A 23,009-nucleotide genomic window follows, 5' to 3' on the forward strand; every position below is an offset into this window, starting at 1 on the left:
GGGAGCCCGGTTGTTTACCCAGCAGGTGGATGTGACGTCAGGGACGCACAACAGCAAAAAATAACAACATCTCCCTCCGCGACGTGTTGGCCTCTCTCGCGCGCCTTATTTATTTATCTGTTCCGGGATGTCGGGGGGGGAGGGGGGTGGGTGCCAGCGCCCCGGAGAACCGCAAAGAGGGAGGCGCTGGCGCTCGGGGGGCCGCTGGGGTGCCCGGCGGGTTGCGTGAGGCGGAGAGGGGACCCCTGCGGGAGGCCGAGGATCTGGCCGGGGGGCGCCCCCGGGCCGCTGCTGCCCGCGCCTCTGCCGCCGCCGCCGCCACCGGCGCTGGCTGGGCTCCGGGAAGCTAGTCCGGAGCGGAGGAATCTATTGTTATTTATTGTGTGGCGGTTGCACGCTGTACTCGCGGCGGCCCGGCCCTCGCCCGGGAGTGCGTGTGTGCGCGCGTGTGTGCGCGATTGAGTGTGTGCGCGGGGTGCGCGCGCGGGCGGGAGTGGGCGCGCGCGGGGAAAGGCCCGAAAACACCTTAGTTTGCACCGAGAGACCATTTGCAGCGGGTGAGTTTGTATTTTTCCATTTCTGCTCCACTTTTTCCCAAGCCGCCTCCTGTCTTGTTTCCGCCACTTTAAACAACAACAACAACCAGCACAAAAAAAAAAAAAAAAATTTTAAAAAAAAAATTCCAGCACAAAAAAAAAAAAAAAAAAAAAAAAAAAAAAAAAAGAAAGAAAAAGAAAAAAATGGAAAAAAAAAAACAACTACTTTCCACCTCCAGGCTCCACGTGCATCTCCCCCAGCCCTCCCTTCTCTTCCTCTCCCCCCGGGTCGGGGCCCAGCTCTGGGATGGGTGGGGGCTGCGGGCCGGCGCGCGGGTGGAGGGAGCTCCGGCGGCGCCCGCACCCTTTGGGTTTATTTGCATAAGTCAAATGGGGGCGGGGGCGGTGGCGACTGCGAGGAGGCGAGATTGTCTCCCCGTAGGCCCCTTCACGCCTCTCTCTGCGCTCTCCACGATCGCCTTGGGGAGAGAAATCAATAAGCCCGGGCCGCCTGGCGCAACTTTGGATGCCCAGCGTTGGCGTCCGGTGGCCGCCTGGGCGCTGGGCCGGTGCGGGGTCCCGGGTCCTGGCCGCGGCGGGAGGGGGCGCGCGCCGGGCGCCTCCTAGGCCCAAAGTTTAGACTTGGAGCAAACTTTTCCCCTTCCTTCTCCGCGGGTGTGTGCCCCCTTGGTGCCCTTGAGCTGCCCCGCGGGCCTCAGCAGACTGACTGTGGCGCCTGGCCCTGGGCCCCGCACTGGGGAACTTCCCCGCTGCCACGCGCGCGTTACCCCGAGAGTCAGCGGTGAGGAAGCTCTCCCGCCACCCCCTCAGAGCCCGGAAAATTCAAACACGCACCTGCGCACCCCCAGCCAGACACGCACCCCTACGCGCGCTCGGTCCCCGTTTTCCCGAGAGGAGTCCGCAACAGCAGTGGCCAGATCCACGGGCGGGTGCGGGAGCCGGATGCGTTGCAAGGAGTCGCCGCGCGCGGATCCCTCTCCCTCCATCACATACATTTTCTTATTTTACCCCCCTCTGAAGCTTGGGGAACGGGGAGATTTCCCAAGCTCCGATTTGTCCTGCGACGCGCGCGTGTTGCCTCGTCCCTCCGGCCCTGTCCTGGCGGCCGATGGCTCTCCGTCCCTGGCTTGCGCGCAGCCTTTCTCTCGAGCTCCCTGCGCTCTATTCATGTCCCGCCGAGACGACTCCCTGGAGCCAGCGAGCCGAGGCGGCGTGCGCTTCGAGTGGGGACCACGGCGGTGGCGGCGGCGCCAGGAGCCGAGGAGTTTGCCAGTTGCCGCGGGGTCGCGGTCATTTGCTGCCTCCGCCTCCCCTCGCCCCCGCCTCCCGCCTCCCTCCTTTTCAGAAAGGAAACTTAGATTCCTTCTCCTTTTTGGCCCTCGACGAGCCCCCCTCCCCACCTGTTGTGAGCTCCGCCTTGGTCCCGGGAGACTGGCAGTGACACACACGGGCGCTGGGGAGCTCAGCGCCCAGAAACAAAGTCGCATGGCCCCTTCCCAAGTGTTTGCTTCGAAATCGCTGCCTGCAGCCCCCCCATTCCCGCGCAGCTCCCGCCCTCTGTGAGAATAGGACTAAATAAACAGTTGTAACTCCAAACCTTGCGCCCGCGATCGTATCCCCATCCCACCCCCTTCCCCCTATTCCTCCCCCCTCCTTTTTGTTGTTGCAACTTTGTGAGATCCTGGGGAAGGTGCTGAGACTTTGGCTGGGGCCGATTTCCCGGTCTCGGGATCCTTGCAGGGATTCCCTGAGCCGCATCCTCTCTTCCCTCCACGCGCACTCGCGGGTCATCGGAGCCCGCTGCCCTCTCTGTCCTGGCCCCTCGGCCTACTCACCCGTCCCGTCCCCTTCAGTTCCCCTCAGCCTGCACGGGGAAGATTTGCTGAGGGTCGCCCCGGTTTCTTGTCGACCGCAGAACCCGAAAGTTTGCAAGAGGAAGAGAGCGCGCGGCGAGCGAGCGAGCGGGCCGGGGGCAGCGGCTGCGGCGCCGGGGACCATGGTGCTGCCGGCGCCTCCTCCGCGGGCGTGAAGGCGGCGCTCCTACTCCCTCCCCGGACTGCGCGGGTAAGTCGAGGCGGCCGCGGGCGCGGGGGCCAGGGACACCGGAGAGCCCCGGGAGGCACTAGGGGTTCTCCGTCCCCAAAGAGCCAGCCGGGGCGGCGCGAGCCTAGCGATAAGGCACCGGGAGCGAGGAACGTGCCCATCCTCAGGCGGGTAGGTGCTTCGAAATACCGGACTTCTCCCCCCCCCCCCGACCCTTTTTCCCTCTTTCTTTCCTAAATCCGAAAATCTGGAGATCAAAGTTTAGCGTGGAGTGTAAAGTGCTCCGATGAAATATGGTGACATCCTCGCCCCCCTTCTCACCCCACTCCCCTCCTATAACTATTAATTATTTCCAAGTCATTGTGTCCAAATACCCTTGCTGGGCTGATTACAAAGTGTATTGATTTAGTCTGGGCTCATTCTATGCTTTCGTCTTAATTCATTTTCTTTTTGCTCTAGCAGAAGACCCAAAATGAAACTTATTTCTTCCTCTTCCCTACCTCCCCACCCCCCAAGCCCTCATCTGTGAGGCTTGGGCAGAATAATGAAATTAATATAAACATTTCATTTGGTTGCATTTGACCTTCTCCAGTCCACTTCTGAGGGGCTGAAATTGCGCTCATGTCCGCTCACAGGTATTTTCCAAGTTAGCATTTTCTTTTTTGTCACTGCTCTTTAAACAGGAATGCCGGAGGAGCATTCTGGATTCCCTTTGAAAGGCGTCTGTACATTCAAACCGTCTACACTTCACCATTGGTTGTACGTAGACTTAGGGTTTAGGACTTGGACAATAGCTAAGTTGAGAAGACCTCAAGGATATTTAAAGGAATTTTTCTGCTACTGAAAATATATTGAAGAATCGCTGCAATATTTTTCCATTCCATCCCCTTTCCCCCATCCCTGTTTTCCACAGCAAGAATCAATTTGGAGGGAGATGTGTAAACTAGAATTTTAAAAGAAATAGTAAGACTTCAGGTGTTTTCTACCCAGGGAGAGCCTACATATTTGAGAAAGAGGAGTTCCTGCTATTTTTCTGTTCCAGAGAGAAATGTATCAAATCTTTTTTAGAATTCCACTGGAGTTTTGATTCTCAAAGTGGAAATACCCATCCCTTTGGGTCCAGGAAAAGAAAACTCGGCTCACAGTTTCAGAAATTTGGAATGTTTTTTTCTCCCCCCTCTCTGTCTTTCTATTTGAAACGTCTCACAATTAAAGAGCAAGAAAAATATAAAAAAGGAACTCAACTAGTTACCATTCAAAAGGTGTCAGCTAAAATCTCACTGCAAAGGGAAAAAAAAAAAGGTTTAACATCTTGCCACTGGCTGCATCCCCCACCCCCCTTAGACTTTGGATTAGTCATTGTATGAGAAAGAGGGAGAAAAAAAATCACTTTTTTTTTTTTTTGGAAAAGTAAAGTAAACAGCCTCCAACTGCTGAACCTTGACAACCCAAATTAAGGAAGCAGGAGAGATCAAACAGAACTGCTGCTGGGTGGTTGTCAGGAGCTGCTACACGGAGAACCCTGGACTATTCGATCAAGCAGCAAGGCTATATGTTCACTTATGCAGAAATGGACCATTGCAAATGCTAATCTTTGTTGTGCAAGCGAAAGCTCACTTGGAAGGAAATACTCAGCCCCTCTCTGGGCAGCATTTGAATTCCTTATGGATGCCGAGTCGCTAACCAAGTTATTATTATTTTTTAATGTATCCTTCTTTATGAGAATGCCACCCAAAAATGTATTAAAGGAATATTAAGTCGTCCAGAGGCTGTCTTGCTACCAAGAACTGTGCAATGGAATTCTTTTTACCAACATTAGACTCCTACACTAGAGTTAGATAACGTTTTCTCACATTGAGTTTAGAAGATCTGCCTTGTCAGAGAAGCCAAGGTTTTGTATGTGAGGGTTTAAATCTGATGTGAAGATAAAAAAAAAAAAAAAAAAAAAAAAAAAAGAAAAAAATCTCTGGTGATGAAGTTTTGTGTCAGCCCACTCTTGGAATTTAAAAAGGCGAGAGAGAGCAGTCTCCAGATTAGACATAACCTCTTTTTTTAGATTGACATTCAACATGACCACGTTGCTACTTTTATTCAAGTTCTCTGTAACTTGTCCTTGCTTGTTGTCTAGGAAAATTTAACTGCTTTACATTTTTAAAGGAAGTAGTAACAGTAATTACTGTAGCATTTTGTTTTCACAGGTTTATCAAAGTATAATGAAAGAAACATCAACTATTCAAATTAACTGTCTCAAATAAGGGGTTTATATTGCTGGAGATGTCTCTAAGACTTTGTGTTTATATTTAAATCCTGGAGTATAAACTGTGTAACACTTCTCTTTTTTCTGGGATAAACTATCCCCAAATTAAATGTCATTTTAAATTAAGTAGAACAAAGTAGGAAGTAGGATACGTAAACACATGCAGAAGAATAAAAATAATTGTCATTTAAGGATTATATTTTTAATGAACAAGTGTCGGTCACATAGTAAACAGTTTATATATTTTTTATAAGCCAGAGTTTCATAACCATGGTGCACAACATGTTTCAAAGTCTGTAGTTTTTACTAGATATACCTTTATTGTATAATTAAGCAATGTGAGTTAAACATACACATGGATGCTATTAGGCAATTTTCTGCAATATGTAATGTTTTGAAAAAGCTATAAATATTTTCCAGTTAAATCACTTATACTTACAATAGCAAAAGTTAACTGAGTTAATATTGAGCCTAGGCATGGTTTTCTGTTACTGAGTTTTTCTTTGCCTTTTTTAAGACTATACCCCTGGCCTTGTAAATTTGCATCTTAGACTCTGCTGAAGGGTATGTCTGTTTTCAGCAGTTGTTTAAATTAACAGAAGAATTGTGATATTTTTCAAATATATTTATATTGCAGCGAGTCCAATGCCAAAATTAAGAAAGAGAAGGAATATAGCAGATGTGACAACTTCTTTTGAACCCAGCTTCCTCTTTGCAGCCAATCTTATTGTGCATATTTATTTGGTTTTCATGTTTTACTTATGACTCAAACTGAATTTTGAAACGCTATCTTGTAAGATTCCACATCTCAAAAAGTATGTATGTTTAGACAAGGTTAGGTGTTATAGTACCTATCACATTTCAGTGGGAATGCCAAGAATATTTACATGGTACAGCAAGGATTTTGTCCTTTAAAAATAATTTTAGGTATACGTTAATAAAACTTAAGTAGATTGCAGGCTGTCAGAAAATAGTATAAATTTTGTTTATGATTCTGTTACTTTAAGGTACTTACATTAAAGAAACTCATTTAACCCCTGACTGAAGAGCATTAAGTGGGGAGGGGAACCCTCCAAAGAGCTCCCACTGCCCTTTGCTCTCCCGATAATCTTAAATTACTACAATTTAATTGCAACTTCAAGGCATTCAGCATGAGCTGTTTCTCCACGACTGAGAAAGGGTTTCCAGAGCATGGCTAGATTTATACAGGTGGTATTTTTGTTTTTTTTATATATATATATATATATATATTTTTTTTTTTTTTTGCTAAGGGTTTTTCCTTTCTTCCTTATCCTGTTAGATGTCACACTTCTTTTATAGATTTTAGTTATAGTAAATGCCATTTTTGCTATACAAGCAATGATTGGCCTTTTTTTCTTTTTAAATGTGTTTTTTTTGAATGTAGAGTATATAAAGCTCTCAAGCAGGTAGGGGTTTGTTTTCTAGAGAAAATAACCTCAAGAAAGGCATCTGCTGAATAGACAGGTGAACTTTATACCTGAGCCAACGTATACTTTTACTATTGGCAGGGGATTTTTTTTTTTAGGTTGATGGTAGTTAGTCCCACCAGGTGATCAAACATTGAGTTTGTGAGGCAAGCCAGCAAGCCAAGTAGGTTTGCACTTGGGCCCATGCATTTTTTTTTAATGATCTTTCTTGTGATTTGTTACTCTACTCTGCAGGCCACTTTGCTATACATACGCTATCCAAGGAACCATCTTAAACTGATTTTTCAACATATTTCTCTTCTACGGTACTTGGATGAATTAAGGTTAAAGGCTCCAAAAGCTGGAATGCCAGCAGGCCATGAGATGAGGCGAGTTCCTGAAATGGGCAAACCTGGTGAAATTTGGGGTATCTTCTGCATGATAGTTTTTTTTTTTCTGGGACGTTTGTAGTTTATTTCAATGTGCATGTGACCATGTGCTTAATGAAAATTAAGCAGATTTGGCTTGTGTCGCCAACCTAAAAATAAATGTTGTAAGGAATATTTGATTTCTAGAAGTGTTTTTGTTTTGCATCCCATAGATAATGTTCTTGCAATTAGGGCTGCAAGGCTGGTATTCTGCAAAGAGGAAGTACAGTGGGGGAAAGTGCATGGCAGTCGGGAAAGACAATTAGACAGTGTTCTTTGTTTCTTTAATAAATTATTCTTATTAATTACAGTCAGTTTGTGCTAAGGCATTTTTCAAGCCTTGTTTAGAAGTCAGCTCCCATTCACAAGAAGGTTGTGCCAGAAGCTGTGTTCTTCTCATGCACTGTTGTTTTACCCAGTCTTGAAATGTATTGACCAGATTGACTTGTGGATGTCTCTGCAAGGCTTGTTTTTCTTTTTGCAATGCCGTGATGCCCGTTTTTAACACGTGCCCTGCCTTGTACACAACAGGTGTGTGTTCGGTAGTTATTTTATGGGACTTAGAGTGAGAAAAAAATGTTTCCTCTCTAGCCAGCCACTGTGAGAACGAGTTGCCTAAAAGGAAGAACCTACCTAGTACCTGAACAGGTGTAAATGGGTGTTTCCTCATGACCCTCCCCAAGCTGTTTTATTTAAAAAGGAGGGGAGGGGGACTCAATTTAGTGCCATGAAATTTACAATTCAGTTGTAATAATCTAAGATTATTGGGAGGGTGCAAAGGGCAGTGGGAGCTTTTTAGTGGTTTGGCCTTGATGCTTAAAGCTGCTCAGTTGTAGGGTTAAATTAGTTCCTTCAATCTGAGTACTTAAAGTAACTAAATCGTAAACAAAATTTATATTAGATTCTGACAACTAATAATCTATTTAAATTATATTAAAGTATCTGGGCAAAAATTTAATTAAAGACAGAAGTACTGTCAAGCCCTGTAAATATCTTGACAGGTCTACTCAAATGGAACTGATATCACGAAATATTTACATATGTCTGGTGTGTTCGGGAACATCTCAGCAGTGCCTGTGCAAAGCTAATTGCACTTTCCTTCCAAATCACATTTTAATAAAATAGTTTTTTTTTTTTAAAGGGAATATGAATACATACACAGTTGTGTTCCAGTGTTCTGTTTACTATTTACTTCTCTATACTCAGAATCATGTTGTGATGAGTGTATTTCCTCAAACTGCTGCTAATTCAGATAAATAGCTGAAATGGGATCATTGAATAGAAAGCTCATGTCATTCTGTTTGATTTCAACCATTTGAAGATATCAGAGGCTAGCATGTTATAGGACAATTTACTGAGGGAAAAATGGATCTGAATGTGGGATTATTGGGCCCTGTTTATGTTCAGTAGAATAGATTTGCTTAAGACAGGACAAAGATTTTCTCCGAGTTTTATGTTTGGACATATATTTATTTTAATTCCTTGTAAGTCAGGTGGACATTCACATTTTGCCAGATGCTCTGATTTTAGCTAATTTTGTGGTTCACTTTGTTTACTAGGACACTGAAGAATATTTCTGGCATCCAACTGAATTTCCGAGGTGTCCTTTCCCCCTCCCAGCTGTGCAATTGAGTCATAATGTGACTTTCTCTGCTCCAGGTTCCCTGCTTTTGAATTAGGGGTAATATTTTAACGTATGTTCTTTGAGCCTAGGGATCCAAGGATACAGGGCTTTGTTATCACTCACATTTTTAAAAGATGTTCTTGGTGCTCTCAGGACAGTGACCACAGCTTTTGTGGGGGAGGATGTGATGTGAGTTTTGCTTGAGTGTCTTCTGCCCTGGTGCCTACCTCCTGATGACCAGCGGCACTGGTGGCTTCCCCTTCTGGTGGTGAGCACCGAGATGGAAGTGGATGCTCATGTCTGAAGTGGAGGGAGGTTGTTGGTCCTAATTCAGCCTGGTTCAAAGTGAGGTCCTTGCTCACCTGCATCTGTGTCTGTATATGTGTGTGTGTGTGTGTGTGTTTGTGTAGGTTATTAAAATACAGATCCTTGAGTCAGGATTTTTGCTGACTGACATGGTAACATACATTTATAACAAACTTCCCTTGATGATTCTGATGCATACTAGAGACCTGTGAATTAAGTGATTTATTCTGCCAGATTTCTGGAACTGAAATCTCTATCTTCACTTGGATTTTACTGATTATTTCTTTGTTTTTATCTTTAGGCCCATCCCGTGTTATTTTTTAATATATTTGGATTTTTATTACGAATGAAAAACGGTGGTTTTTAACCAAGTACGAGTATTGGAATCACAGCAGAGCTGTTGTTCCCAACACAGACACAGTTGCACGACTCCTGGATGTGCCATATCTGGGGTGGGGCCAGCATCTGTGTTTTTAAATAGCATCCCACATGGTTCTGATGCCCACCAAAGTGGGAAAACTGGACCCGTCAATTATCAGAGTTGGAGGAAAGCCTGCAACCCGTTTTAAGTGTTTAATTGAATTGGTTGGCCATTGTGAAACTTAAGAGAGGAAAACAGGGCTCCTTTTTCAGGAGGTCACAAAAAGAAACCTTAGAGACTTAGAGAAACAGAGGCAGAACAAGAGCCTCACAGTTCAATAAAGTGATAGGAACAACCTGGAACATTGGTGTTTTTCACCAAATGTCAGTATCAGATAATTTCCTTTTGAATATTGTCTTGCCTGCATCCATGTTTCCCAATGGATGTTGTCATGCTGTAGCTACCAATTAGTGTCAGATGGCTCTCTAGAATTTTTTTTTCTGAGTATTCCATCTTAATTTTAAAATCGTAACTGTTTGCTCTTTAGATTAACCCTGCTGGCAGAAGTATTTTGATGTTCCCAAGCATCTTGGGAAATTCTCTATCGTAGGTGATGGGGCATGCACGAATATTGATGGAAATAGCCTAGCCAACGATGCCACACAAATAAAGAAACCGGAATCCTAAGAAGAAGGCATCCTACAAGATTATGAAATAAAGGAAGATAAAATGCTAAGAAGGCTTGTTTAAATATTCAGGGCTTCAACTAAAGATCTAACCACTAAGATCAAAAGAGTTATTTAAGTAAAAGTTGTTCAGACATTTTTTCTTCTGTATTAATAATGTGCCTTTTGAAGTTACCTGGTAATAATGTGTCCAGAATGCCCACACCTAATTTTTAATTTCCATTTTGACTTTGGGTGTGGCTTTATTTTAATAGCTGCCAAAAAGTTGGCAATTGTTTTTATGTTTAGAACTTCAAGTGAGCTTTGTCTGTAGGTTTAGGTAGCATTGGGGGTATTCCTGTAATAAAAACTTTCAAAATTACTGTTCTGACCCTGAGGCACTTAAAAAAAACCTCTCAAGGGCCAAATTTTAAAAGTGGAGAGTGTCTACCACTGCACAAAGAATTTCTATGAAAGATGAAACATGGAGCTGATTGAAAGAATAGAGGGCGCAATGGTAGATGACACATAGTTACCGCTGTCGCTGCTAATCTACAGCTTGATGTGAAATCATTCCGCCTTGTTTGTTGAAACGTTAATCATTTCATTAAGAAAGGTTAAGTAATTAAGTGATACTTCATTAGGGAATCAATGACAGACCTTTTTTTAGTGATGTATGATAGACATTTTCTAATAGAAAGTTTGCCCCATTTAATTATTTGGAAAGAAGCTAGTTGAGTCTTGGGAAGGAGAGGTGGGGCATCTTCAGATAACATCGCTGTCCATAAGCAACTTTAAATAATTTTGGAGAAAATGATCTATTAGAATAGAAAATCATTCAGTCCCCAGTTTTCTTTTATGGGCTCTATCAGGCATGTTGTTGCAGACCTGCTGTTGTTTTGCATGCCTTCTCTGGGTTTAAGGAGGGTTCAGCTGCTTAAATGTGTTCATCTTATTTTCTAAATAATGGCTTTTGTTGCAGTGTGATGCATGTTGACAGTAAACGTGCAGCCGTAACTTTGGTAAGCTTACAACAAATTCTTATACTTGTAGAAGCAAGTTATCCTCCTTGCTGCTGACTTGGGGTGCTTCTCCCTTTTGTCTTGCTGTCCTTATGGCAATTGCAGCAAAAGGTTTAAGTATTCTGGGATGAGGATGGGGTGGCGGTGGGGGTGGAGGGACTCTCCACCTGGCGAAAGTTCACCTTTTCTGATACCTCTTTGTCCTGAAATCACACCCAAGGTATGCTTCTTGCATATTTTTCCGTGTGTGTATTTATGTCAACTCAAAAAAGTACTTAGAGAGAAATCTCATTTCTGTGTTTGCTTTTATTTTGCTTGAGAAGCAGGACAGTCACATTTACTAAATACAGAGTATCTCTTTGTTAGAAGTGACTTTCCTACAGCAGACTCCTGAGGTTAAAGTATTCTTTAAATATGAGATAATCCTAAGAACTTTTGAAAAGCAGTGGAAATAGATTTTATATTGGGTTGCTGGGTTTTTCAATATTTGTAACCAGTGCCCGAATTATTGAATAGAATGTGATGCCTTGGCCTCAAGCACTTTGTTATGTGAGTTGAGAACAACTCAACTTTCCTTTTTAAAGAAAGAAATCAGGCTGATATTTACAAAGCTATTTATCTTAAAATTGTGTGCTTATGTTTCCATTTTCATTGTGAAATATGTAAGGCACAAAAAAGGAACAAAGAATAAATCAGTGAGCACCCATGTACCTGTAGCCCAGCTTAAGAAAGAAGATGCTACTGGTTCAGGTAGGAGAGGCTCCTGGAATATTCCATCCTCATCTTACCTCTGTCTTTCTTTCCTACGGGTTACTTTACCACTGTTTTGCAGCTGGGTGGTTTTCATCTTGTGTAGTTCTTTATATTTTTAATGTGTATGCATGTACAGGATTCCTCAAAATACAGGATTTTGTTTTGCATGTTCAAGGTTTGTTCTGATAGCATCCTACTATATATGTTTTTTGGTAACTTGCTTTTAAAAAAAAATCAATAGTAAAATTCATCCATGTGGATACATGTAGCTATAGCTTATTGATTTTCCATGTGAACATTTTGAAATACTGGATATTAATTCAAGACAAGTTCTTTAAATTTGAGCCTAAAACCCAGCAGCACTCTGTACATTGAAAATTTCAGATTCATAAGAAACCATCAGTCCTGACTGGAACTTCCTAATTTGTTCATTTGCCTGTGTTTTGGGGGAAAAAACTTTAAAACCTCAACCATTTATCAGGGAATTTGATTAAAAAAAAATCTATCAAGTGGCTGATCTCTTACATTAAGGAAAAAAACAGGCAAAGCATTCATTTGAAGGAGCCTAGCCATTTTCTCTTTCTTATTTAAAGACTTGGCTTAGAACTTAACAGTTACATATGCAGGGTAGCGAGTTAAAAAGCCATGTTTAATTAACAGGCGCTTTATACTTCTGTATCCTTGTTATGATATAGCACCTTGTTCTTCAGTGTAGAAAGTGATTTCTGCATATTTTAAAGGACTGGCATCTTTATGGTAAGAAAGCCATATAAATAAAGATATACTTAGATGAAAATCGGAACATGTTTTTAAAATAGTGTGTGTCTACTTTCATCTCTGTTATCAAACTTGCTGCATAAGCCAGAGTTGATGCTCTGTGATTATGCTAATGACCAAAAGAATCGATGATGCGAGACTAGATGAAATCCATGGTATAATCGGGGAAAGTTATCAGTTTTTTTGTCATTAAGTATTAGTGATAAATAATACACTGTTCATTTTGAGTAGATAGAACATATTTAATTCTGATGTACAGAGTTTCAATTTATTCAGGCTCATTGCTGAGTAAAATGATCATCTTTTGTAATTTAAGAGGAAAGAGAAAAGACATTTTTGTCAGCCTGGCTAACTGACTCGGGCCATCTAGAAGTGTTTACCTTGACCAGCCAGGGAAGATTGGAAAAACTTAATTTTTTTTCCTCCTAGACAACTTGGTTATTTGTACTGACATTTTATTAAGAATATCAGATACTCAGTAAATAGCATAAATGACCAGAGATGTTAAACAAAATGAGTGTGAAGGTAGACAGTGTTTCCCTGAAGAATGGGGAAAATGATAACAAAGGGGCAATGTTTGGATAATGCTCTTTTTAAATGACTGGTCTGCGTTAACCAGGGACTATCAGAGTCGGTATCACCCATTAGACAGCAGTTTTAATTTTTTTTAATTGAGTTTTTCATACCAAATAAGATCATACTTAGTAATGGTTTAAAGAGAAGTAATACTTGTAACTTAGCATCTTTTCCTGGGTTACTAAAACCTTAAGGGAAAAACAACTGATTCTACCTTCCTTGTCAACAAAGCGTTTCTAACACAATTATCTGTAACAGACATTTCTCCGTGGATAGAGTTTAGCAGTTTTACTACTGTACGACAGTACCTAGTGACAAGAGAGAAAATAATAGATTAATTAGCAATGTTTTGTAGGACTTGAAAAGTGATTGAAGTCTATGAGAGAAGGAAATCAGATTGATGTTATTTTTTAAAAATGCATTACAAAAATGATTCTCTTCACAGCAAAGGCTCCTACCCAGGCTGGGGCCAGCTGTGCTCTGCCATTTCCCTGCCACAGCCTTGTCCGTCCACGTTGGCTTTTACCAGCAGTACCATCTGCTGCTCCAGCAGTGGCCTTCTCTATGGTAAGGCAGGCCAATTGGGTCAAATCTTGTGATCTGGCAGATGTCCACTGAGAGCTAAGATTGGGCCAGGCTCATTTTTATGTGTGTCCAAAGCCAAGATTTCAACTTGGTGAAAGGCTGTGGAATTTATTTCCCCAAGTGTTGCCCAAACTCTGTTCTTTTCTTCAACTGCCTCCTTGGGCCGAGATGATTGCTTAATGCTCTTAATTATGCCGGATCCCTCTGTATTTTCGAATACCTGTGGGTAATTCAGATCATGGGTGGTCACAGAGGCTGGCTCAACGAACAGCTTCCCTTTCTGAATGGGAAAATCCCAGGGAGCCGGACCATGGACTGTGTGTCAGGGAGCTGAGTGGAGGCTGAAAGAGGATGGAATGCTTCCCTTCAACTTGAACTGGCATTGTTTTGCATCCAAGTGTCCTTCACCCTTGGATTGGGGAGAGTCTTACAATGAGTAACTCAGAAAAAAATGTTTTAAAAATATTCCTAGATTGTAAGATATCTACAGCCCTTATCCATAGCCATATCTTAGAAAAAAAAAAAAAGAAAACAGGAAACAAAGTGTTTCTTTACCCAGGCCAAGTGAGCACCAAAGTTTCCTGTCAGAATGAGGAGGCAGTGGGGGCCACTTTGCTTTTGAGACTTGGAGTGTTAATGGAAAAACTTCTGGGACTCCCCTGACCCCTCAGGTAGGGACTTGTCAGAGCTCCAGAAGACCTAAGGGACAATCAGAGCCGAGCCACGCCTTTGTCCATGAGGGGAATGGGGTTGAAAGTGGAGACTGATTTTCACTGAGTCACATAGCCATTGGGATCATAATGATATCCATAACTATATTTACATACACTTGTGACTGCAGATATCTACATTGGCACATATATGTGAGTGTATCTCTTTGTGTGTGTGTATATATATATATGAATATACTATTCATATTTAAAAATATAAAATATATAGATGATGTTCCTTATACTGTTTTGTTACGTGCTGCTCTTTCACTCTGTAGCAGAGTATTTTCCAGTATAATACAACTGTCTTCTATATGATTGTTAATAACTATTTGCTCTTCCATTGTATGCATGTATATTTGGTTTTCCTTCTTTCTTTGAGGGCAGCACTGTAAGGACCAAATGGTCTCTGCATTTGTAATTTACGTTACATGAAATGGGAATAAGGACATAATGGGCCTGTGGAGTTGCGAATGTTTTCTGTGGATATGTGTGCTATATGTCCGCATGCACTTGTGTACACATGTGCATATTTGGTATCCGGAACTGCTTTTTCATAAGTAGTTTAGACTCTCACAGCTCCTTGAGGTTAAAAATGCATCCTGTCCCTTCATACCCCCATTCTGCCCATTAGTGACATCTGTGTCTTGCTTTTTCTTGAGCTCTGACAGTCATACTTAACACATTTTGGTTTGCAGCTTGGAGCATGTATTAGGGATGAAGTGAAAAAAATGCTATTCTCTGCATTAAATATAAATTTTTGAGAAACTAGGACAACCAGGTCTCATAGAGTGTAAATAGCCCATGAAACAAGTTGCCTGTAAAAATGTAGTATAAAAATCCAAGTCTTTTGAGGCATTTGAAAATTCAGAGAACAGGCTGGGCACAGTGGTTCACGCCTGTAATCCTAGCACTTTGGCAGGCGAAGGCGGGTGGGTCATCTGGGGTCAGGAGTTCGAGACCAGCCTGGCCAACATGAGGAAACCCCGTCTCTACTAAAAATACAAAAATTAGCTGGGCGTGGTGGCTCATGCCTGTAATCCAGCTACTTGGGAGGCTGAGGCAGGAGAATTGCTTGAACCCGGGAGGCAGAGGTTGCGGTGAGCTGAGATCACGCCACTTTATTCCAGCTTGGGTGACAGAGCAGGACTGTCTCAGAAAAAAAAAAAAAATTTCAGAGAACAAACAAAAAGCAGAAGACCAGCTGTATAATCTGCTGGCCCATTGAAAAATTAAAATTTGGGGTCCCTATTTAAAAAGTAGTAGGCATTTCAAGTAGGTGACGGCAGAGCATTAAATCAAGGGTGGGACTCTTCTGAACTTGGGGCGCTTCTGAATGTGGGGCCCTGTGGGACTGCACAGATCACATGTCCATGAAACCAGCTCTGCCTGAGATTCAGAAACTATCTTGAAGGGCTTTGTTTCTCTGCAGCAAGGGTTCTTCCTCTGTAGAACAGTAGGACCAGGTTGGGACAGGCATAGCAGCCTGAGGCCCTCCTGTACAGTTTGTACTCATCCATCTCAGTGTACTCTAATGCTGAATCCAAATTGGGTTCAAATTCCTCAGGAAGCACATACCGTCTCCTGGATATGCATTGAGTGCAACATCTTAGCCGTTTCCACGACTGGGTATTCTCTGTGGGCCTTCTGCAAGGTCCCATGGGGGAGGTGAATCCTGTTTCTTTCCTTCCCTCCCCTCCACTTCCCTTCCTTTTCTTTATTTCCCCTCCCCTCCCTTCCTCCCTCCTTCCCTGTTTCCCTCCCTCCCTCTTTCCCTCCCTCCCTCCCTCCCTTCCTTCGTTCCTTCCTTCCTTTTTCCCTCCTCTTCCTTCCTTTCTTTCATTTTCTTTCTTTTCTTCTATAGCCCTTCTCCCAGGATTTTACCATTTTAACTGTATCTTCCATCTCAGTCACCTTCCCTGCCCTTCTTCATTGTCACCTGCTTCATTCTGGAAGAGGCCCGCAGGGCCTACAACCTGAAGGCAGCCTCAGGAAAGAATGTCCACTCTTTTCTTCCTTTTATCCCAAAGTGTTCGTTGTTAAATAAGGAGATTCTTTGTGGAAGTGCACTGTTTGTTTCACTGCTTTCAGGAATTGCAAGCTAATCAGGCCCCATCAAGTAAAGATGTGGTTGAACAAAGCCTTATAGAATGCAAAAGTCATTTTATGGACCTGTGGTACGGCTGCATTGGACAACTGGGGCTCCCTCACTGATGAAGCTAACATGAGCCTCTCTGAGGGTATAAGTCCAACAGGTTTGAAGCCAAGAATGGGTTTTTTGGTAGTACCAAATTTTAGAATCTTAAGATAATTAGATCATTCTGGAATGTTTTCACCTTAGACTAAGTAGCTTGCGTTCTCTCCTGTAATATGCACTGCTTATCTGCCACTTAGTAGCTTTGGCATCCTGAGCAAATGACAGAGTCTCTGCGTTTCAGTTTATCTTGGTGGCAGTGATGGAGCCTGATGTTAGGATTGATGGGAGGCATAAGTGAGCAAATGTGTGCAAAGCCCCTAACAGTGTTGGCTCATGGTAAACACTTGATTCTTCGTGGCTGTTTATTAATCGTGAGAACTGTTTCTGTAACCTGAAGTTGTGTTTTGTGGGAACAATGTATTGACAGTCCACTTTCTCATTTTTCTTTAGAGTGTTTGATGATGGAAATGGGGAAGGTTAAAAATCTTATCTCCCATGCTTTCTTGCTTTGTTCCCACTTTCCCCATGTTGTTTGGGCCATCAGCCCCTTTTCTCCTATCCTCTTCCTTCCAGGACGATAGCTCCTCCTCACACAATGGTGTGCAGCAGTTTTGAGGGGGCTGTGAATGTTGGGAGGGGGTGCTTTGTGAGGTGAGGGAGAGACTGATTCTGAGAGCCCAGGGAGAAGATGCGTGTGTGTGTGTTTTAGGGAACAGAGTGTGATGAGATTATTAGGAGTACCCAGGGCCCAGGCTCAAGGAGACACTTCTCATGTCCCTGTGGCCTTTTGAAGCTGAAGATGACCAGAGCAGGTAGGCACTGGTGTCAGCTCACTGCCTTCAGGAGGATGGTCTTTCAGAATCAATGGAGGGCACAGTGCTTTTTCTCCAGCGAACAGCATTGACTTCCCTACACATGGTTCTGGTACATAATAAGGAAAGGAAGGAAAAATAAGTTGAAGGAAGGAAAAATGAGTGATCCCCTGTTGAGCTTCTCTCCCTCCCAGTCATAGGTTTTGAACATCAGAGCGTTCCTATCTATTTTCCAGATTGCCCGTTGAATTGCCTTTTCACAACAACCTTAATTTTCACACTACAGGGACTGGAAATGATACTTTAGTTGGGTCAAACGTTAGACTACACAAGGGTTTTATAGCCAGGTTTGGGATTTGAATGTGTTTACGTAGTCTGTCTGTATTATTTTTCCCTGGCAAGGTGTCTGGTGTTGGGTTCCTTGGGGAATGAGAACGTGGCTCAGGACAGCTCACCATTTGCAAGCCAGTTATTAACTTGTAATCCACTCACCGTTTTCAATGTCTCTATTTCCCCACTTCTGTCAGGGCAGTTGGAAAATAAACTGGCGGTGCGGCTTTGCAGGTTGGGAAGAGGGACCTCACATTTGCCAACTGTCACTCCCTACCGTGATCATAACCCCCGTGAGATGCACATTCAGCCACATCTGCGCTGAGTGCATGTGGAGCGGCTCGGGCAGAATCTTTAAGTGCTGTCATCGTGGTGGGTGAGAGGCGTGGATATTCATATGACTGTGTGCTTTTGGGGGATTATACACAATAGAGTGGAGAATGAGGTTGTTTCATTGACCATCGTGGAAGTAACATGTGGATCTGTGTTCATTGATTGACTCATTCACTCGATGATTTATTTATTCCTCATTTGTTCACCTCTTCTCTCATTTGTGCCTTTATCGACCCCAGATGACGTCTGGGGCAGAAAACAATGCTCCCTGATCACCCAGCACCACCCCCTACCTTATTTTTGGACCTCCTCAGTTGGACATTCTAATACAAACATCATTTAAACATCCAAACCCAACGTCATTATGCTTAGAGATCTTTGTCAACAAGCTTATGAGATTCATCTGCTTCAACCTTTTATTTACTAAATAGATGGCCGCCCAGGATCAAATGGGCCATCTTTATACATAGTTACCATTGCTGCAACAAATGTGGCTTTTAGTTAATTTTGACTACCGAAAATATACCAGGTACTATACCAAATATAAGCTGCCACTTTTTCTTTCTAGCCTGAGCACTTAATTAAGACCTGACAGATTGATTTTTCCATTAGGCCAGAAGGCAGGTGTCGTCTTGAGTAATTCTCGATTTGAATTTCTTATTAAGAGTCTGTTTAGCTCCCCCCGTCACTGCCACCAAATATGTGTATTTAGCAGAGACTCTCTCTCACCCGACGAGTTTTACACAACGAATTGGTAACAACCAAAATGAAATATCCTAACAATAAGATCCTGTTTCAAAGGTACCAATAAGGAATGTTACCTTCCTGCTGCTGTGTGCCTGGCATCCCTATAGAAGGCCCGCCCATGGGTTAGTGTGGTCTGGTAGTCTGAAGCCCATGGAACCATCATTTCTCATCCTTTTTTAACCCCTAACACTGTACTGTGGACAGACTGACGGAAGACATTGGTATCTTTATAGCCCCTAACTCCTGAGTGGATGATTTGATTTCTTTCGTTTTTCTTTTTCCTTTGAGACAAAGTCTTTCTCTGTCGGCCAGGCTGGAGTGCAGTAACGTGATCTCAGCTCACTGCAACCTCCGCCTCCTGGGTTCAAGAGATTCTCCTGTCTCTGAGACTACAGGCGTGTATCACTACACCCCGCTAATTTTTATATTTTTAATAGAGACGGAATTTTGCTATGTTGGCCAGTCTGGTCTTGAACTCCTGACCTCAGGTGATCCACCCACCTCAGCCTCCCAAAGTGCTGAGATTACAGGCATGAGCCACTGCCTGTAATCATTTGATTTCTTTTCTTTTCTCTTTTCAATTTCCATCCTCTAAAAATGGTATGGAAATAACTTCCCCAAAATGATTGTTTGCCCGTTCGTTGAAATATAAATTCCAACTTACAAATAATTTTTAAGAAAAGTCTGTAATTGACATTTAATTCCAGGGATAAAGAGTGTTGCTAATGTCAGCCTGCAACACTGGCCAAGGGTGTAACCAAATCCTCATTCAATGTGGTCACGTGTGTCAGTCACACTGCAACGTGGTAGTTACGGGCAGCGACTCAAGGTCGGCCAACCAGAGACTTTTAACACTTGTTGGGTGACTCAAAGCTTATTAACCTTTCTGATTTACCTTGATCTTCCATAAATGTGTGTGTATATTTGTGTGGGTTTAAAAGGACATAATAATAGAACTTACCTCATCAATTTGTTCTATGGATTAAATGAGATAATCCGTGTGGAATGTGACACAGGGTGCCTGGCAAATACAGAAGCTTTATATATGTTAGCTCTTCTGATTATTACTGTTCTATCTTTATTGGTTAAAAGTCACATTAAACAGCCAAGACAGATAATGGATGAGAACTTTGCAAAGATTACGAAAAAACTGAAGGAAGCCTACCTCATATATGTGGCATGAGCTTTGGAATATCAGGTTAATTACCTTTTTGTTGCGTTTTGGGGTTTGTGTTGACTTGCTTTGGTTTTTGTCTGTTTGCTTTTGAATAAGATCCTAAAATACGGTTTCACTGGGTTTTTTATTTGCTTCTGAAATTAGTGCAGGTGCAAGTAACAGGAAGTGAAACCTTAAGCGGCCTGAGGGAACCTCATTCAAATGGTGCCAAGCAGGTATAATATACAAGCATTATCACCTTACTGATAATCTGGCATACTGTGGGTATTCACACGTGCCATTGGGATTTCAGAGGGTGAAGTCATATGGCAGTTTGGCACCAGCTTGCCCAGCTCCTTAGGAAAGGTGAGAGGGAGGAAAGCCCTCATTTTTTGAGACAGTGTTAAAAATGCAGTTTTACTTGTCAAGTGGCACAGGTTTGCAGTTGTCATTTGGTCACATTGTCTTTGACGTTCCACCTTGGGTGCGAGGAAAATATCTTTAATAAGTGAATTCACACCCATGAATTTTTAGAGTTACAAAGTCTCCTCTAGGTTTGAGAACTATGTTACATTTTTCATCATATAATGAAATGTAGAAAAATTCAAATATTGAAGACCCAAGGCTAGAATACCAAGTTTTCATGGCTGCAATACAGAGTTTTCCAAATGTTCAAATATTCTCTCAGCCCAGTGGTCATATCTAAAGAAAGCATTCTCTTTCAGACTTACTTTGGTTCTTTGTCCTGAAGGATTTAGAGAGAACCCACAGTTACTTTGCCTTTGTGGTAGGTAAGGTGACTCCATTCTCAGCCAATTGCTGATCTTTGCATGCAGTGAGTCCTCAGACGTGCGTTGAGTTGAATGAAATTTGCCGAGCTTGGTCTGCCATCCTAGGGGGCATTTCCATGTGCCCTTCTTTGTTGAACTCAGAAGTGGGTCATATGTACAAGATGCCCATCTATGTCTTGCTTTTGGTAAGAGAGCATCTCAAATAACCTACTGCACCCCATAGAGCAGCCAGAGCTTTTGCATCTCTCCCCTAGGGCTCCACTGAGCCAGGATGTTGTTCCTTTTCCTTCACCTTGCTCTTCCCCAGCCACTCCCTGGCCACAGTCACACACATACACATACACACACCCCTCTGCAGTTTCCTCCCATTTCGCCTTGCATAGCCAGCCTGGCTCTTCATTCATCTCTCCAACCTCGCCAGGCTCATGTTCTGTATTTTCCCAGAAAGGCACTAGCTGGGGGCACAATGCTTCTCTTCCCATTGCTCTTAAAGGAAGGGATGGGAACAGGGAGCAATTGCCTGAGTGGGAGGGAATACCAAATAAAATAGAGACAAAGGAATGGGCCCAGGAAGTCCAGATTATGTATCTGTGGGGCCCAGAAGTCATTGCTCAATTTCTTATTTGAGTAAGATCCAAGAAAGATGCAGTTCCACTAATAGAAAAACCAAATTATTCTATTCCCGACAAGTATCGTCTCTGAAGCAGACCAAATAGGATTGAGCCTCAGTGTGGTCACTTAGTATTTGGGTGACCTTGGGTCAATTTCTTAGCCTCAGTTTGCTCTTCTGTAAAATGGTTTTGTTGTTGATAATGGGAACCTGTTTGGATTGTTGTAAGGATGATTCACATGATGCCCAGTGTCTGGCATATCCTAAGCCCTCAGTAAAAGGTCAATAATATTAGCGCTTATGACTCTGTTGGTTAAAGGCAGTAGTTCATTGTGCCTAGTCAAGAATCCAGCCCAGCCGGGCGCGGTGGCTCAAGCCTGTAATCCCAGCACTTTGGGAGGCCGAGATGGGCGGATCATGAGGTCAGGAGATCGAGACCATCCTGGCTAACATGGTGAAACCCCGTCTCTACTAAAAAATACAAAAAACTTGCTGGGCGAGGTGGCGGGCGCCTGTAGTCCCAGCTACTCGGGAGGCTGAGGCAGGAGAATGGCGTAAACCCGGAAGGCGGAGCTTGCGGTGAGCTGAGATCCGGCCAGTGCACTCCAGCCTGGGCGACAGAGCGAGACTTCGTCTCAAAAAAAAAAAAAAAAACAAAAAAAAAGAATCCAGCCCAACACATAGTTCACATAGTTCAGTGGATACTGAGCCCGAGTCTGGTTCACATTCTCAGCCTGGCCACTTACAAGCCACATGACCTTAGACAAGCTATTAACATTTCTGTGCTTCAGTTTTCTTACCCACAAAATGGTATGATAGCACCTGCTGCGTAAGGCTGGTGGTGAGGATTAGGTAAGTTAATGTATGTAATTTACTTGGAGCAGGGCAGAAGGCCTAGAACATAAGGAGCCCTCAATAAATCATAGGCACTACTGTGGTTGCCCTTATTATGCCCACAGTGATTATCATTGCTCCGTGTCCAGGCAGAAACAACCATTGGGAGGACTCATGTAGATTTCTTTCATATCCCTCCATTTCTTGACAGCTCGGAGGACAGAAGCCCAAGACTGAGAGTTGGTTGGAGAGTCTTGGTTTTAAACCCAAACTCCTATCATCAAGCCTCCATGCTTGGCCCTTTTTCCTTTTTGCCTAGGATGGAGACATATGGAAGTAGTTTGTAGTGGTCTAGAATCAGCCCTTGGCTTTGCAAGTAGAAGATGAAAAATGTTTACTTGCTGTTTGCTATACTTACTTGCATTTTCTTCCTTTCTTTTCACCTGCCCTAAAAGAAAGAAAAGAAGAAACTGAAGGTGGGAATGCATCTTTGGGATTTCCTAGGTTAGTGGAATAGTGAATGAAAATACTGTGCAAAGGAATATACTGGTGCTTGATGATGTTTTGCATGGGATAGAATTTGATTTGCAGTGATACTGTCTAGGATCACATATACGGGACTAGTCGGCAAATGCCAGCTCTGCAACCACCATGGCATTCAAAATGCTTAGTGAGTGCTAGCGCTGTTGTAATGTTTTATATGTGTGATTCATTCTATCCTGACAGCAGCCTTACAAGGAAGAGACTTTCATCCCCATTTTATAGACGAGAAAACTGAGTTCCAGAGAGGTTAAGAGCTTGCTCAGTCGCATCGTTCGGTCTTTTCCTATTTCATCTAAAATACTATAATCACAACAGGTCATGGTGACTAGGGACCTTGGCCATAGTCTGGTTCAGCTGGCTTTTTTTTTTTTTGCCAGCTTTATTGAGATATGATTCATATACATAAACTCACCAATTTAAAGTATACAATTCAGGCCGGGTGTGGTAGTTCATGCCTGTAATCCCAGCACTTCGGTGGGCAGATCGCCTGAGGTCAGGAGTTCGAGACCAGCCTGGCCGACATGGTGAAACCCTGTCTCTACTAAAAATACAAAATGAGCTGGGC

At 43.2% G+C, this 23,009-nt stretch overlaps 1 protein-coding gene and 1 long non-coding RNA gene across 3 annotated transcripts in view; one reads left to right on the top strand and one right to left on the bottom strand.

The window, feature by feature from the left end:
• Positions 1–374: 374 nt before the first annotated feature.
• Positions 375–23,009, top strand: part of FOXP1 (forkhead box P1) — a 658,747-nt gene continuing 636,112 nt past the window's right edge. The window contains exons 1-3 of one of the 2 annotated variants that reach the window (XM_011947138.1): positions 433–557; positions 2,473–2,532; positions 2,589–2,621. The gene's annotated coding sequence lies outside the window, so the exon portion shown is untranslated. Of the gene's footprint in view, positions 558–2,472; positions 2,622–23,009 lie in introns of both variants that reach the window. The other variant, XM_011947141.1, reaches the window with a different exon arrangement.
• On the bottom strand, positions 13,070–16,040 carry LOC105515346. Its single transcript, XR_001002303.1, has 2 exons — positions 15,976–16,040; positions 13,070–13,601 (listed from the first exon to the last, which is right to left on the bottom strand). It is a non-coding gene; the product is annotated as an uncharacterized LOC105515346 (long non-coding RNA).

The sequence above is a fragment of the Colobus angolensis genome, unplaced genomic scaffold (genome assembly GCF_000951035.1).
Source record: "Colobus angolensis palliatus isolate OR3802 unplaced genomic scaffold, Cang.pa_1.0 Scaffold26, whole genome shotgun sequence".
NCBI lineage: Eukaryota > Metazoa > Chordata > Mammalia > Primates > Cercopithecidae > Colobus > Colobus angolensis.